The sequence below is a fragment of the Chiloscyllium plagiosum genome, unplaced genomic scaffold (genome assembly GCF_037043375.1).
Source record: "Chiloscyllium plagiosum isolate Xiang-an unplaced genomic scaffold, Cpla_swu_hap1 HiC_scaffold_35, whole genome shotgun sequence".
NCBI classification, from domain to species: Eukaryota; Metazoa; Chordata; class Chondrichthyes; order Orectolobiformes; family Hemiscylliidae; genus Chiloscyllium; species Chiloscyllium plagiosum.
In genome coordinates, this window is record NW_028270173.1 from 39,576,307 (window position 1) to 39,593,651 (window position 17,345).

Genomic DNA, 17,345 nt, shown 5'->3' on the forward strand with positions numbered 1-17,345 from the left:
CCTCCCTCAGTCTCCAATATTCTGAAGAAAAAGACCCCATCTTGCCCAAACTCTCTGTATAACTTAGACGGTTGAGTCCAGGAAACATCCTTGTAAATTCCGTTTGCACTCTTTCCAGTTTAATAACATCCTTCCTCGAACAAGGGGACCTTTTTTAAAAACCCACAGATTGAAATCATCAACCTACATTGCTGCTTTTACAGATCGGCTTAATGTTGGCTGGGCTCCTGAAGGCATTCTCTGAGGTGACTGAAGTGTGTTCAGAGTGCAGTCAGCATTGCCAAGTTCCCGGGAGCTTCCTGTGCCTGAGTTGAGTCCTCCCAGGTTGAGCAAAAGCAGAGCGGAGGCCTTATCCATGTGGCAGTAGGACTTTGGTCAATGTAGAGAAACTGCATTTGCTTTTGGGAGGGTGGGTATTGGTTAGGTGACCTCAGGATGAGAAGACGCGTTTGCACCTTTTTTGCCATTTGCTTGGATCACAATTGTTCCTTAACTGAACTGCATTTGCACGTCTTAGAGTCATAGATAAATGTGCAGCACGGATACAGACCCTTTGGTTCAACTTGTCCATGCCGACCAAATATCATAACCTAATGTAGTCCCATTTGCCAGCACTTGGCCCATATCCCTCTAAACCCTTCCTGTTCATATACCCATCCAGATGCCTTTTAAATGCTGTAATTGTACAAGCCTCCACTTCCTCTGGCAGCTCATGCCATACATACACCACCCTCCCTGTGAAAAAGTTGCCCCTTAGGTTCCTTTTATATCTTTCCCCTCTCATCCGAAACCTATGCCCTCTAGTTCTGGACTTCCCCATCCAGGGAAAAGATCTTGTCTAGTTATCCTATCCATGCCCCTCATGATTTTATAGAAATCACCCCTCAGCCTCCAACACTCCAGGGAAAACAGCCTCAGACTATTCTGTCTCTCCCTATAGCTCAAATCCTCCAAACCTGGCAACATCCTTGTAAATTCTTTTCTGAACTCTTTCAAATTTCAAGACATCCTTCCAATAGAAAGGAGACTAGAATTGCTTGATGCCACAATCCATAATACAGGGCTCCTAAAGTGGGAGTCATGACCCCAAGTGGGCTACAGGTTTGGGCTAGCAAGCACTGAGATAGCAATGACTGAATTCCAACAGCTATGCACTCCCAACCTTCCAACAGGCCCCTGCTCTCACTGACATCCACTCCCCCCCAACTGCATTCTCCCTATTCTTACAAGGTGTGACAGCAATTTTCAAGTCTTGAGATTATGGTGAATGGGAAATTGTTTGTGAGAGACTACCGGCACTTACAGAAAATCTATCCATCTCAGGTCTGAAATATTCAACGGGATTCCGGCTTCAACTTCTTTTCATTTCTTAATTCGTGTGATTTTTCGCTGGTACCTCAACTGAGAATCTCACGAAGCAACCACATTGTCACAACATCAATCACATTGTCACAGGTAGGCCAGAACAGATAAGGATGGCAGATTTTCTTCCTGAAAGGGATACTAGTGAAGCACATTATGTTTTCCCCCCATTCCAATGCTGCCACGTTCAGGCAGAGTGCCTCTGACATGTCCTCCTTTTTCCCTCAGCTGAGGATCTCCCCTCATCCTGGGCCACAGAACCCTCAGCCATGTCTGACCCATCTCTTGCTCTTCTGCCCTCACCCCTTCCCATTCCTCCCAGAACAACGATAGGGTTCCCATTGTCCTTGCTGTCCACCCCACCAGCCTCCGCATTCTCCAGTCATTTCCCCCTCTACCTACAGTACCAATGCCAAAAACATCCTCCCCTCCCCTCCCGTCCCCTCCCCTCCCTCTACTGTCAGCACTCTGGCCCCTTCCTTCATCACTGCTACCACTTGCACTCTGCTCCATGGCACCTTGCCAATACAAACACTTGCCCGTTCACCTCATCCCCTCCTCACTGTCCAAGCTCAAACATATCTTCCAGGTGAAGCAACATTTCACTTGTACTTTCACATTTTGGAAAGGCAAATCAGAGAGAGAGAGACTTATATGTTAATGGTAAGGTCCTGGGGAGTGTTGCTGAACAGAGATCTTGGAGTGCAGGTTCATAGTTCCTTGAAAGTGGTATCTCAGGTAGATAGGAGAGTGAAGAAGGCATTTCGTGTGCTTTCCTTTATTAATCAGAGCATTGAATATAGGAGTTGGGAAGGCATGTTGCAGCTGTACAGGTCATTGGATGGGTCACTTTTGGAATATTGTGTGCAATTCTGGTCTCCTTTCTATTGGAAGGATGTTGTGAAACTTGAAAGGGTTCAGAAAAGATTTACAAGGATGTTGCCAGGGTTGGAGGGTTTGAGCTACAGGGAGAGGTTGAATAGGCTAGGGATGTTTTCTCTGAAGCATCAGAGGCTGAGGGGTGACCTTATTGAGGTTAATAAAATCATGAAGGGCATGGAAAGGGTAAATAGACAGAGTCTTTTCTCTGGGGTGAGTGAGTCCAGAACTAGAGGGCACAGGTTTAAGGTAAGAGGGGAAAGATTTAAAAGGGACCTAAGGGGCAACATTGTCATTCAGAGGGTGGTGCATGTATGGAATGAGCTGCCAGAGGAAATAGTGGAGGCTGGTACAATTACAACATTAAAAGGCATCTGGATGAATATATGAATAGGAAGGGTTTAGAGGGATATGGGCCAAGTGCTGGCAAATGGGACTAGATTGGGTTGGGATATCTGGTCGGCATGGACAGGTTGGACCGAAGGGTCTGTTTCCGTGCTGTACATCTCTGTGACTCTCTGACTCTAATGCCATCATTGCTTACAACATGATCTTTACACTGGCGAGGCCAGACACATACCAGATGACTGCATGACCAAACATGTGCATTCTGCCCGTAGCAATGATCCCAATTTTAGCCATTTCAATAAACCACTGTGCTATTGTACTAATGTTTCTATCCTGGGGCTGGTCTGATCTTCCAACAAAGCACAATTAAAGCTGGAGGAACAACACTCCTTTTCTGTCCAGGCACCTTCCAGAACATAATCCCAAATTAAACCAGTCCAACCTGCCTGCTCCTGGCCCATATCCCTCCAAACCTTTCATATTCATGTACATATCCAAATGTATTTTAAATGTTGTAACTATGCTCACATCCACCACTTCCTCTGGGAACTGCCCTCTACGTGAGAAAATTGCCTTCATGTGTTTTTCAACTCTCTCTCTCCCCTCACTTTAAAATTGTGCCCCCTCGTCTCGAAATCCTTAACCTGAGGGGAAAGATGACTACCTATACCCCTCATTATTTTATAAACTTCTACAAGGTCACCCCTCAACTTCCTATGCTCCAGTGAAAAAAAATCCCAGCCTTTCCTAATAACTCAAACCGTCTGTATCCAGCAACACCCTGGATCTTGCTTTGTTTTCAGCAGAATGCATCTATTTTCTTCTCTCACTCCCTCATTTGCACCACTTTGACATCTCTATGTCTCCTTTCCTGTTATCACTCCCTTTGTCATTTGCCAGGGTTGGAGGATTTGAGCTACAGGGAGAGGCTGACTAGGCTGGGGCTGTTTTCCCTGGAGCGTCAGAGGCTGAGGGGTGACCTTATCGAGATTAATAAAATCATGAGGGGCATGGAAAGGGTCTTTTTCCTGGGGTGGGGGAGTCCAGAAATGGAAGACATAGGTTTAAGGGGAGAGAGGAAAGATATAAAAGGGACCTAATGGACAACCCTTTAAATTTTCTCCCCCTTGTCCACAGTATGAAAAAAAATTATTTCCAGTTCCTTTCAGTTCTGAGAAAAAGAGTCGTACTGGTCTTGACCAGTCAGCTGCTTCTCTCTCCACAGATGCTGTGGGACCAACACTTCCTTTTGCCTCTCTTTCAGATTTTCAACATTTGATTTGATTTTCTTATTTTATTTCCGGTGTCAGAATTCCAGAATTTTGAAGGAACAGTGACGTAGTTCAAAGTCAAGATGTATGGCTTGGAGGGGAACTTGCAGATAATGGTGCACCCATGCTCCACTTCCCCTACCCTTCGAGGGGCTAGAGATGCTGTCAAAGGATACTTGATGAGTTACTGCATTGCATTTTACAGGTGGAACATATGTCACTGTGTGTCATTGGTGGGAGAAGAATCATTGTCAATGTGGTGTCAATCAAGTGGGCTGCTTTGTATCGAGTCTCTCCAGTGTGTTTGGAACTACAGCAATAGGGGTAAGTCTACTGTATATTGATTTTTGGTAAAACTTGAACACAGATTCCTAAATCTCATTGCTTCTCCACAGTTCCTGACACCTGACCATTTAGAAAATATTCTCCTTTGATCTTTTTAAACTTCTCCGCATTGAACTCCATCTGGCACGGTTCTGCTTGAGACCTTAATCTGTCCACGTATCCATGTTTGTAACTTTCTGCTCCCAATTTACATGTCCTATGTGGTACATTACCACGTCTATTTACTAGAAGTGTTCAAAATGACTAAGAACGTGATCAAGTAAATAGAGATAACATGTTTCCACTGACGAAGTGTCAATAACCAAGGGGCAGATATTAAGATAATTGATAAAAGAACCAGAACAGGAGATGAGGAGATTTTGTTTCTTTACTTAGCAAGTTATTATGATCTGGAATGTACTGCCTGAGGGGGTGGTGGAAGCACATTCAATAGTAACCTTCAAAAGGTGATTACCTATGTACCTGAAAAGGCAAGATCGACGGGCAAAAGGCAAGGGAGCAGCACTGATTACAAAGAGCTGGTACTGACATGTTGGGCTGAATGGTCTCCTTTTTTAGACCTCTGCTCAAGGGCTAGACTGACCTAGAGCACCCTGACCTTTACTTTTGGGGGCAACACGGTGGCTCAGTGGTTAGCACTGCTACCTTACACCGCCAGGGACCCGGGGTCGATTCCACCCTCCAGCGACTGTGCAGGGTTTGCACGTTCCCCACGCACCCCCCCCCCCCCCGCCCCCCGCCCCCCCCCCCCCCCCCCCACATTTCCACCAGATGCTCCAGTTTTCTCCCACAGCCGGAAGGATGTTAGGTGAACTGGCCATGTTAAATTGCCCGTAGTGTCCAGGGATGTGCAGTTAACCATGGGAAATGTAGGGTTACCAGAGTTAGATGGGAAGATGGGTCTGGGTGAGATGCTGTTGTGAGGTTGGGTGGGGGGGGGGGTGGGGGTGGTCAATGTGGATTTGATGGGTTGAATGGCCTGCTTCCACACTGTACGTATTCTAGAATTATGGAATTCCCTACAGTGTGGAAGCAGGCCATTCGGCCTGATTCTATAATAGGGAAGGTGAAGAGGCAGATCCTAAATCCATCCCACCAAAATGGAGAGATATCATTGGCACCAATTTGATATACAGTAGCTATCCAGAAAATATGGCAAACGACCTCCCTAAGAGCCTACATTGGTGTGTCAGCATGTGAGCTGTGGTACCATGCCACTGGAAAGTGACAGTAGAGGCTCTCCAGGGTCCTACCATTCATCATGGATTCCGTAGCTTTGTTTGTCTTGCCCAGTGGAGCACCTTACACTTATCTGAGTTGAATCCCATTTGCCTCTGATCGGCCCATCTGTATCCTCCGTAATCTAAGCCTACCCACCTCACTATTTACCATGTCACCAATTTTCACATTGTGCGTGAAATTACTAATCAACCCTCTTAACATTCAAATCCAAATCATTTGTATGTACCACTAGCAGTGAGGGCCCCCAGTACAGATCCTTGCAGAAATACAGGCTTCCCGTCACCAGAACACCTCTCTCCTACCATCCTCGGCTTCCTGCCACTCAGCCAATTCTGGGTCCAACCTTCGAAACTTCTTTGGATCCCATGGGCTCTTAGTGCTGCTATCAGTCTCCCATGCAGGAGCTTCTCAAAGGCCTTGCTGAAGTCCAAGTGGACTATGTCAAATGTATTGCACTCTTCAATGCGCCTAGTCACTTCTTCCATCAAGTGGCTGACAAGAAATCTCTCCTGCACTTACCAAATGCTGTTGCCATGTACAGAAGAACCTCAATTATCCGAATGACATGGGTAGGGTGTATTTCACACAATTAATTGAATGCCGGATAACATAGTTAGCCAAGAATCGGGACCTTGTGATTTAACGGCGGCACGGTGGCACAGTGGTTAGCACTGCTGCCTCGCAGCGCCAGAGACCCGGGTTCAATTCCCGACTCAGGCGACTGACTGTGTGGAGTTTGCACGTTCTCCCCGTGTCTGCGTGGGTTTCCTCCGGGTGCTCCGGTTTCCTCCCACCATCCAAAGATGTGCAGGGTCAGGTGAATTGGCCATGCTAAATTGCCCGTAGTGTTAGGTAAAGGGGTAAATGTAGGGGTATGGGTGGGTTACGCTTCGGCGGGTCGGTGTGGACTTGTTGGGCCGAAGGGCCTGTTTCCACACTGTAAGTAATCTAATCTAATCTAAAGTAATCTAATCTAATCTTTTTGGATAATCTGAAAGTCGGTTAATCGCGTGCCGGATAATCAAGGTTCCTCTGTATTGGATTTATGGGTTGATACCAAATTTGTTTGGCAGCTACGAAACAAATATGCCTTCACTGACTATTTCGGTCTGAGTGGGACTTGAACCGAGAACTTCTAACTCAGAGACAAGAATGCTCCCCATTGTGTCTTAAAACTCCTCCACTTCTTTGTTATATAATTTGTACTGATACTTTCCCTCCCTTCCTTCCTGTCTCTCTCTCTCTCTCTCTCAGTTTTCAGTTTCACAGAGATTTTGAAGTTTGTGTCACATATAGACAGGGTGGTTAAGAAGGCGTTTAGCATGTTTGCCATCGTTGCTTAGTCCTTTGAGTGTAGGAGTTGGGACGTTATATTCAGGTTGCACAGGAGGTTGGTGAGGCCCCTTCTGGAATATGGTGTCCAGTTCTGGTCACCCTGTTGTAGGAAGGATATTATTAAGCTGGAGAGTGTTCTGAAGAGATTTACCAAGATGTTGTCTGATCTGGAAGGTTTGAGTTATAAAGAAAGGCTAGATTGCGTGAGACTTTTTTTCACCGGAGCCTAGGAAATTGAGAGGTGACCTGACAGAAGTGCATAAAATAATGAGGGGTATAGATCAGGTTAATGGCAGTTGTCTTTTCCCAGGATGGAGGATTTCAAGACTAGGGGGCATGTTTTTAAGGTGAGAGGAGAGAGATTTAAAAAAGACATAAGGGACAAATTCTTTATACAGAGGGTGGCTCGCATGTGGAATGATGTTCCTGAGGAAGTGGTGGATGTGGGTACAATTACAGTGTTTAAAAGACATTTGTATAAGACCATAAGACATAGGAGTGGAAGTAAGGCTATTCGGCCCATCGAGCCCACTCCGCCATTCAATCATGGCTGATGGGCATTTCAACTTCACTTACCCGCATTCTCCCTGTAGCCCTTAATTCCTTGTGTATAGGTACATGAATAGGCAAGGTTTGGAAGGATATGGGCCAGGAGCAGGCAGGTGGGACTAGTTTAGTTCAGGATTATGTTCGGCATGGCCTGTGTCTGTGCTGTATGAATCTATGACTTGATATTTTCCCTACAGCTTATCAATTGCTGTCTTGACTACATTCATAAATTAAGAGAAAACATTGCAATGCTAAAAGGTTAGAGGTACATTTACATACATGTTAAAAAAGGAACAAATTAGCAAAGGAGGAATTATAATTGTGAATAAAAAAATGCCAGAGATTGTAAATAGACCTTTTAGTTTTTATTTAGCAGAATTCACAAAAGATCATACCGGAAATTGTAGGGAGCTACCATTCCAGTGAGAACAAATCACTTAATTAGCAGGAGTAGAAAAATGTAGCGAAGAAAATAATGGAACTAAAAATCAACTAATCCCCTAGACAACAGCCTGTAGCCAAAAGGATGTTGCTGCAAATATGGAAACACAGGTAAATGAGGGAGATTATTGATAAGCTAAGCTGCAATCAGTCATTGGGAAAATGTGCTGCAATCTGTTTACTGGGTCTTGGTAACAGGGCACTTGTGTATATATATATATATATATATATATAGAACCATGACAAATTAATTTATTAGACTCTTTTTAAACATGTGACTAAGAAGATAGATAAAGGAGAACAAGTGGCTGCATTACATTTTGGCTTTCAGAAGAATATTTAAGAAAGTGCCACGAATCAGATTGCTACACGTGATTAGAGTCCATAAGATCACTTGGAATTTACCAAGATCTGAGAATTGGTTCATGGAGAGAGAAAACAGGGATGAGGAAAGAAATGGAACATTTTCCGGTTGGATCTGGTTACGTGCCACAAGGATCGAGGTTATCGTTCGCTGTTTCAATGACATCCACAAAGGAACAGGAGTAGACCATTGATCGAATTGAGCCTGGTCTGCTACTGAAACAGATCATGGCTGATCACCAAACTCAATGCCATCTTCCTGCCACTATCTCCACATCCCCTGATGTCATTACTCTTCCAACCTTTACTCATTTCTGTCTTGAACATTTTAAATGATTGCACTTCCCACTTTCTTGGTTAGAGGCCTGCAACGATTCACCACCCTCTGGTGAAGAAATTCCTCTTCATTGCAGTTTTAAATGCCTTACCTTCAGATTATATCCTTTGGCTTTGGACTCACCAGCCAAGGGTAACTTACTTTTTTTTAACCTATATCTACCCTGAAATAAATTTGTAAGTTTCAATGAAATCACCTCTCAGCCTTGAAAGCTCTACAGAAATACAGGCCCGGAAGGTCTTCCTGAAGGAATCCCAATATCCCAGGGATTGTTCTGCTGAATTTCCATTGAATGCCCCCTGTATATCCATTCATAAAGAATTCCCTATGCTGTGTGAGAGAGAAAAACTTCCTCATCTCTGTCTTAAATTGATAACTCTTTATTCTGAGGCTTTGCCTTCTGGTCCTAATCTCTTCCACAAGGGGAAACAACCTCTCAGCATCTGCCCTGTCAAGCTCCTGAAGAATTTTGTATGTTCCAATAAGGTTGCCTCTCATTTATCCACATTGGGTACAGTGGGACTGTTTTACAAGGAAAGCAGTAGATTGGGACCCTACTCATTCTTCCAAACACCAATGAGTACAGTCCAAACCTACTCAACCTTTCCTTGTAAGACAGCCTCTCTGACTGGGTCGTGAACATTCTCTGGACTGCCCAATGCCAGTATATTCTTCATTAGATAAGGGGACTCAAACTGTTCACAGTATTCTAGGTGCAGCCAGACTAGTACTTTGTATACTTTTAGCAAGACTCCCCTATTTTTATACTCAATTCTCTTTGAAATAAATGCTAGCATTCCATTTGCTTATTGCCTGGTTAACTGGTGTGCTAGCTTTCTGTAATGTATGCATGAGACCTTTGTGCTGCGGTCTTTGTCAATTGCAACAATATTCTGCTCCTCTACTCCTTCTGCCAAAGTGCACATCACATTTTCTCATATTGCATTGGGTCTGCCAAGCTTTTGGCCACTCACATAACCTTGTCTATATTCCTCTGTAAACTCTGTGTCATTTTCACCACTTACTTTCCCAGCCGGTTTTGTATCACTCCCACACTTGGCCATCGTATGCTCAATTTCTGTTTTCCAACTCATTAATATAATTGTGGCCCTAGCATGGATCCCTGCGACATCTACCAGTTACAGATTTCCATTCTGAAAATGGCCCTCCCATCGCAACTCCATCTGTCTTCCATTATTTCGCCAATCCTCTGTCAATGCTAATATATTACTGTCAACACCATGAACTCTCATCTTATTTAAAAACTCAGCACAGGGTACCTTGTCAAATATTGTTTGGAAATCCAAATACATCACATCTACAGGTTGCCCCTTTACCTATCCTGCTTTTTGCCTCCTCGGCAAATATTTCAGGCAAGATTTCCCATTCCTGCTGATTTTCCCTGATTATTTTATGTGTTTCTGAATCCTCTGCTATTATATCCTTTATGACACCTGAAGCTGGAATCAAACCCGGGTCCCAGGGGCTGTGAGACTGCAGTGCTAACCACTGAACCACTGTGCCACCCTTGGACTTTTCCAGAGTTTAAACATTTTAAAAATCACACAACACCAGGTTATTGTTCAACAGGTTGATTTGGAGGCATTAGCTTTCGAAGTGCTGCTTCTTCATCAGGTGAACCACTTGGTAAAGGAGCAGTGCTTCAAAAGCTAGTGCCTCCAAAGAAAGCTGTTGGATTATAACCTGATGTTGTGTGATTTTTAACTTTGGCCATCCCAGTCCAACACCAGCACCTCTGAATCATTAAACATTTTAGGGAGATTTCTACTCGTGTGTCTATTTTCTCTGTAGGTACTTTCTTTAAAATCATTGGATACAACCTATCAGCTCCAAGGACCTATCAGCCTGTGGCCCCATTAGTTACCCCAGTACTTCTTTCCTATAATAACAGTTATTGTACTTATTTCCTCCCCTCTTTGAATCTTGATTATTTAGTAATGTTGGAATGGTAAGTTCTTGCAAAGAGCCTGGATGAGGTTCTTCGATGTTCCAGAGTATGAGTCATCCATCAGCCCGATGCCATCTGCAATGGACAAGGCAGAACAGTTTATTCTTCTATCATTTAATAGCACTGGTACTCCTAACTGGGCCTCCTCTAGGGTGCGTGAAGGCAGATCCAGGGCAATGTTGCGAAGTGTTGGAAATCAACGTGGCGGGGCGTCTTTTCCCCTGGGTGGGGAATTTCAAGACCGGGGGGGCATATTTTTAAGGCAAGAGGATAAAGACAGAAAAAAAGACAAGGTAGAGTGGTTCGTGTGTGGAATAAACTGCCTGAGGAAGTGGTTGTTGTGGGCACAGTTACAATGTTTAAAAGACATTTAGATAAATTCATGGATAAGAAAGTTCTGGAGGGATATGGGCCAAGCAGAAACAGGTGGGACTAGATTAGTTTGGAATTATGTTCAGCATGGACTGGTTGGTCCGAAGGCCCTGTTTCCGTGCTGTATGACTAAAGTGTATACAATTAGCTTTGGGAAAATAGACTCGTGAGGGAGCCTTGATTAATAGTTCATGCCCTAGAGAGTCCAGACTCTTCTGCAGATCCACAAAGATAACTGTGAGATCCTTCTGAGTCCTTTTGGCACCTTGAATGTTGTTATCGAAAACTGTAATGTGTTCGTTGCAATCTGGGGTCATAGCTAAGATCCTCTTTGTGTCTGGGGTTTAGACTGACTGTGGAACTGAGTCTCTTCGCTATCAGTTTTGTAAGCAAGTTAGGTAAAATGGGCCCAATCATGATGGGCTTCCAGTTATCGATATTTCTCAGGCATTCCTGGTCTTCAGTTTTAGGAATCAAGATAGTTCAACTCTCTGAGTCATAGAGTCATACAGCACAGAAACAGAGCCTTCGGACCAACCAGTCTGTGCTGACTATAATCCCAAACTAAACTCTTCCTACCCGCCTGCTCCTCGCTCCTTTCCCTCCAAACCTGTTGTATTCTTTTTGAAGGTATCTGGAAATGAACACAGTCTCAGCCATAGGGGGAGCAGCTGAGGCAGATGTGTGGCATCCTAATTATGGATTGCTTGAATGTCATCCAGTTTTATGCCATCTGAGCCTGCCTGGGTCTGTCTCCATGGTAGCAACATTAATCACTTCCACTTCTAAGGAACTATAAACTGTACTCCAAGGTCTCTTTCAGTCACACTCCCGAGGACCTTACCATTAAGTGTATAATTTGAAAATGCCCTGATTTGCCTTTCCAAAATGCAGCACCTCACATTTATCTAAATTAAACTCCCATCTGCCACTCCTTGGCTCATTGGCCCATCTGTTCATGATCCCGTTGTGATCTGGGGTAAACTTCACTGTCCACTACACCTCCAATTTTGGTGTCATCTGCAAACTCATTAACTATACCTCCTGTGTTCACATCCAAATCATTTATATAAATGACGAAACATAGTGGACCCAGCCCCTTATGCTTTCTGCTACTCCACCAATCTTTGTGTCATCTGCAAACTTGCTGATCATACCAACAGTGTCCTCTTCAGGATCGTTTATGTATATTACAAACAACAGTGGCCCCAATACTGACCCCTATGAAACACCACTGGTCAACTTTCTCCATTTCGAGAAACTCTCTTCAACTACTACTGTCTGTCTCCTGTTGCTCGACCAGTTCTTTATCCACCTAGCTAGAACACCCTGCACACCATGTGACTTCACTTTCTCCATTAGTCTACAATGGGGAGCCTTATCAAACACCTTACTAAAGTCCATGTATATGACATCAACAACCCTTCCTTCATCTATCAACTTGGTCACTTCTTCGAAGAACTCTATTAAATTGGTAAGGCACGATCTCTCCCATACAAAACCATGTTGCCTATAAATAGATCCTATCCCTCAGTACCTTCTCCAGAAACTTCCACACCACCGACGTCAGACTCACTGGTCTGTAGTTACCCGGAATATCCCTACTACCCTTCTTGTACAGGGGGACAACATGAGCAATCTTCCAGTCCTCCAGCATCTCACCTGTATTTAAGGATGCCACAAAGATATTTGTCAGGGCCCCAGCTATTTCCTCTCTCGCCTCCCTCAGCAACCTGGGATAGATCCCATCCGGTCCTGGAAATTTGTCCACCTTAATAACCTCTAGCCTACCCAACACATCTTCCCTACTTATGTCAACATGATCCAGACTAATCAAACTTCTAGCTCTAATCTCAACATTCATCATGTTCCTCTCCTCAGTGAGCACTGATGCAAAGTAATCATTCAGAATCTCACCCATTCTCTCAGGTTCGGCACACAGCCTTCCTTCGTTATCCTTCAGTCGACCAATCCTTTCTCTAGTTACCCGCTTGTAATGAGGCAGACTTGATCAGGGAGCTGAAGATGAAGGAACTCTGAGGGGGTGGTGGCCATAATATGAGAGTTCACTGTGCAGTTTGAGTGGGAGAAACCCGAAATCAGATGTAATGGTATCATAATTGTCTAAAAGATATGAGAGAGGAGCTGGCCAGAATTGATCGAAAGGGAAACCTAGCAGGGAAGACTGTGGAGCAGCAGTGGCAGGAATGTTTGGGGGTAATTTGGGACGTAGAGCAGAAATTCAACCCAAGGAAGACAAAAACATATTAAGGGGAGGATGGCGCAGCATTCCAGAGCTTCAACAGAGTCAGGCTGCAGTGATGAATATAATGGCTTAGTAAGGAGAAGGTACAAGGTCTGATGAGCAAATCGAATGAACTGAACCCCTGAGTTCTGAAGGACATAGCTGAGGAGATTGTTGAGGCATTGGTGTTGATCTTTCAGGTATCACTGGAGTCAGGGAGGGTCTCAGAAAACTGGCAAGTGGCTAATGTAACACGCCTGTTCAAGAAAGGAGGTAGCAAGAAAGGAAACCATAGGTTTGTCAGCCTGACCTCTGTCATCCATAAGATTTTAGATTTGATTATTAAGGATGAGATTGCAGAGTACTTAGAAGTGCATGGCAAAATAGGGCAGAGTCAACAGGGCTTCGTGAAGGAGAGGTCATGCCTGACAAATCAGTTGGAATTCTTGGAGAAGGTAATGAGCAAGTTAGACCAAAGAGGGCCAGTTGACGTGATCTAATGTAGATTGCCAGAAGGCTTTTGGCAAAGTGCTGCACAGGAGGCTGCTATATAAGAGCCAAGAATCAAGATACTGGCATTGATGGAGGACTGGCTGAGTGGGAGAAGGGGACAAAGGAGTCTTTTTCAGGATGGCAGCTGGTGACGAGTGGAGTTCTGCAGGGGTCAGTGTTGGGACCACAACTATTCACATTATACATTAATGACCTGGATGAAGGAACTGAGGGTATTGTTGCAGATGACACAAAGATAGGTGGAGGGGCGGGTAGTTGTGAGAAAGCGGGGAAGCTGCAGAAGGACTTGGATACACTAGTCAAGTGGGCACAGAAGTGGCAGATGTAGCGCAGTATGGTGAAGTATGAGTTATACATTTTGGTAGGAAAAATTGAAACATAGACTATTTTCTAAATGGGAAAAGGCTTCTGAAATCTGAAGCACAAAATGACTCGAGTCCTCATTCAGCATTCTCTTGAAAGTTAACATACAGGATTCAGTTGGCAGTTAGGAAGGCAAATGCAAAGTTAGCATTCACACAAGAGATGTACTGATAAGGGTGTGTAAGGCTCAGGTCAGACTGCATTTGGAATATTGTAAGTGGTTTTAGGCCCCATCTCTAAGGAAAGATGTGCTGGCATTGGAGGGGTCCAGAAGAGCGGTCCCAGGAATGAAGGGCTTGTCACTTGAGGAGAGGTTGACGACTCTGGGTCTGTACTGATGGCGTTTCAAAGGATGGGGGTGGGGGTGGTGGGATCTCATTGAGACTTAAAGGTACCTGAGAGGCCTGGGTAGAGTGGGTGTGAAGCAAACGTTTCCAATAGTAGGAGAGACGAGGATCTAAGGGCACTGTCTCAGGGTGAAGGGATGACCCTATAGGTCTGAGGAGGAAGTTCTTCAGTGAGAGGGTGACTCTGTGGAACTGATTGCCGCAGATGGCTGTGGAAGCCAAGTCATTGAGTCTGCTTAGGACAGAGATAGCTTGGTTCTTGATCTGTAAGGGAATGAAGAGTGATGGAGAGAAGGTAGGAGAAGGGATTGAGAAACATACCCATGATCGAATGGCAGAGCAGACTCAATAGGCTGAATTGTGCAATTCTGCTCCTTTATCTGACAGCATCCAGCAGTTTCCACATGTTGCAGTGAAAATCCATCCAGCTATCATTATACTTTATTAATTACTGTACTTTAGAATGCCTGCTCATTACACTTTATTGGAATTAAAACTCCAGTATCAACCTTATACTTAAGCAGCACATTTTTAGGACAGGAGGGGAAACAGACTACAGACCTAAGCACAAACTGAAGTCTTTACTTTTACTTTGAAGACTAGAGATCTTCACCAATCCTTGCCATGCACTGTTCAGGCTGTCCTTTCTATAGGCTGTGTGCCTTTTATTCTCTCCTGCTCATGTTTCCTTCTGGAGACTTCAGTTCCTGCGGTAAAACCTTATTTAAAGCTCAGCTTTCACCCTTTGCTCTCAAATTCCCACTTTGAACAAAATTTCCAACCTATACCCACTCAGACAATTGGTGCAAGAGTAGGCCATTTGGCCCTTCCAGCCAGCACCACCGTTCATTATGATCATGGCTGATCATCCACAATCAGTATCCTGTTCCTGCCCTATCCCCATAACCCTTGATTCCACTCTCCTTAAGATCTCTATCCAGATCTTTCTTGAAAGTATCCAGAGACTTGGCCTCCACTGCCCTCTGGGGCAGAGCATTCCATACACCCATCACTCTCTGGGTGAAGAGGTTTCTCCTCAACTCTGTTCTAAGTGGCCTACCCCTTATTTTTAAACTGTGTCCTCTGGTTCGGGACTCACCCATCAGCGGGAACATGCTTCCTGCCTCCAGAGTGTCCAAACCTTTAATAATCTTATACGTCTCAATCAGATCCTCCTCATCCTTCTAAACTCAAGTGTATACAAGCCCAGTCGCTCCAATCTTTCAACATATGATAGTCCCACCATTCCGGGAATTGACCTCGTGAACCTAGCTGCACTGCCTCAATAGCCAGACTGACCTTCCTCAAATTTGGAGACCAAAACTGCACACAATACTCCAGGTGCGGTCTCACCAGGGCCCTGTACAGCTGCAGAATGACCTCTTTGCTTCTATACTCAATTCCTCTTATGAAGGCCAGCATGCCATTAGCTTTCTTCACTGCCTGCTGTACCTGCACGCTGCTTTCGTTGACTGATGTACAAGAACACCTAGATCTCGTTGTACTGCCCCTTTACCTATTGTGACTCCATTTAGATAGTAATCTACCTTCCTGTTCTTGCCACCAAAGTGGATAACCACACATAACATCCTCCTCACATTTCACACTGCCACCCAGCTTTATGTCATCAGCAAATCTGCTAATATTACTTTTAATGCCTTCATCTCTATCATTCATGTACATTGTGAACAGCTGCGGTCCCAGCACTGAAGCTTGTGGTACCCCACTGGTCACCGCCTACCATTCCGAAAGGGGCCTGTTTATCCCTACTCTTTGCTTCCTATCAACCAGCCAATTTTCAATCCAAGTCAGTACCTTGCCCCCAATACCGTGTGCCCTTTGTCTCCTTCAGCTGAAGTCTCCATTCCCAGTGAAGGCCACAGGCTATTTGCCTTTCTTACTGATTGTTGCATCTGTGTGCTGGCTTTATGTGACTCATAAAAAAAAGGAAGTCGGGGCCCTTTAGACACAAACATTTCCCAACACTGTCACAGGTGGGACTAGTTTAGTTGGGATTATGTCCAGCATGGACTGATTGGAGCGAAGGGTCTGTTTCCCTGCTGTATGACTATAAGTGGTCATTGGCCAACATTAGCCACTGCTGTCACCTTTACAACAGCATTAGTAACCTATTCAATGACAGCACAGGGTTAGAAAGACACAGACATTCAGGGCCCTCTTGTGGCACTATTGTGGTAGTGTTCCTACCGGTGCTCCAGGTTAGAGGGGATAGGGGCTAAAAGCTGGCAAATGGGACTAGATTCATTTCGGATACCTGGTTGGCCTGGACAAGTTGGACCGGAGAATCCGCTTTCGTGCTGTACATCTCGATGACTATGACTCTGTGATTGCGAGTAGTGAGATAAGGACATCAGCAGATACAGACAGACAGACTGATGGGGGACTGAGGGCATTCAGTCTTTCCTTGCAGCTCAAACCCTCCAATCCTGGCAATATCCTTGTAAATCTTTCTAACCCCTTTCAAGTTTCACAACCTCCTTCCTACAGCAAGGAAACCAGAATTGAGCGCAGTATTCCAAAAGCAACCTAACTAATGTCCTGTACAGCCACAACATGACTTCCCAATTTCTGTACTCAATGCTCTGCCTAGTCAAGGCAAACATACCAAACATAGCCTTCATCCCGTCTTCCTGTGACTCCGCTTTCTAGATTAGATTAGATTACATTACAGTGTGGAAACAGGCCCTTCGGCCCAACAAGTCCACACCGACCCGCCGAAGCCCAATCCACCCATACCCCTACATTTACCCCTTACCTAACACTACGGGCAATTTAGCATGGCCAATTCACCTGAGCTGCACATCTTTGGACTGTGGGAGGAAACCGGAGCACCCGGAGGAAACCCACGCAGACACGGGGAGAACGTACAAACTCCACACAGACAGTCGCCTGAGGCGGGAATTGAACCTGGGTCTCTGGCGCTGTGAGGAACCACGAACCTGCAAATGAGGTCTCTCAGTCTACTTCCCAATTTCTGTTAGAATTTGATGTGGTTCAATGAGATCCTGTGATCATAAATTCCAAGTCGTAGAAACTCCAGCCT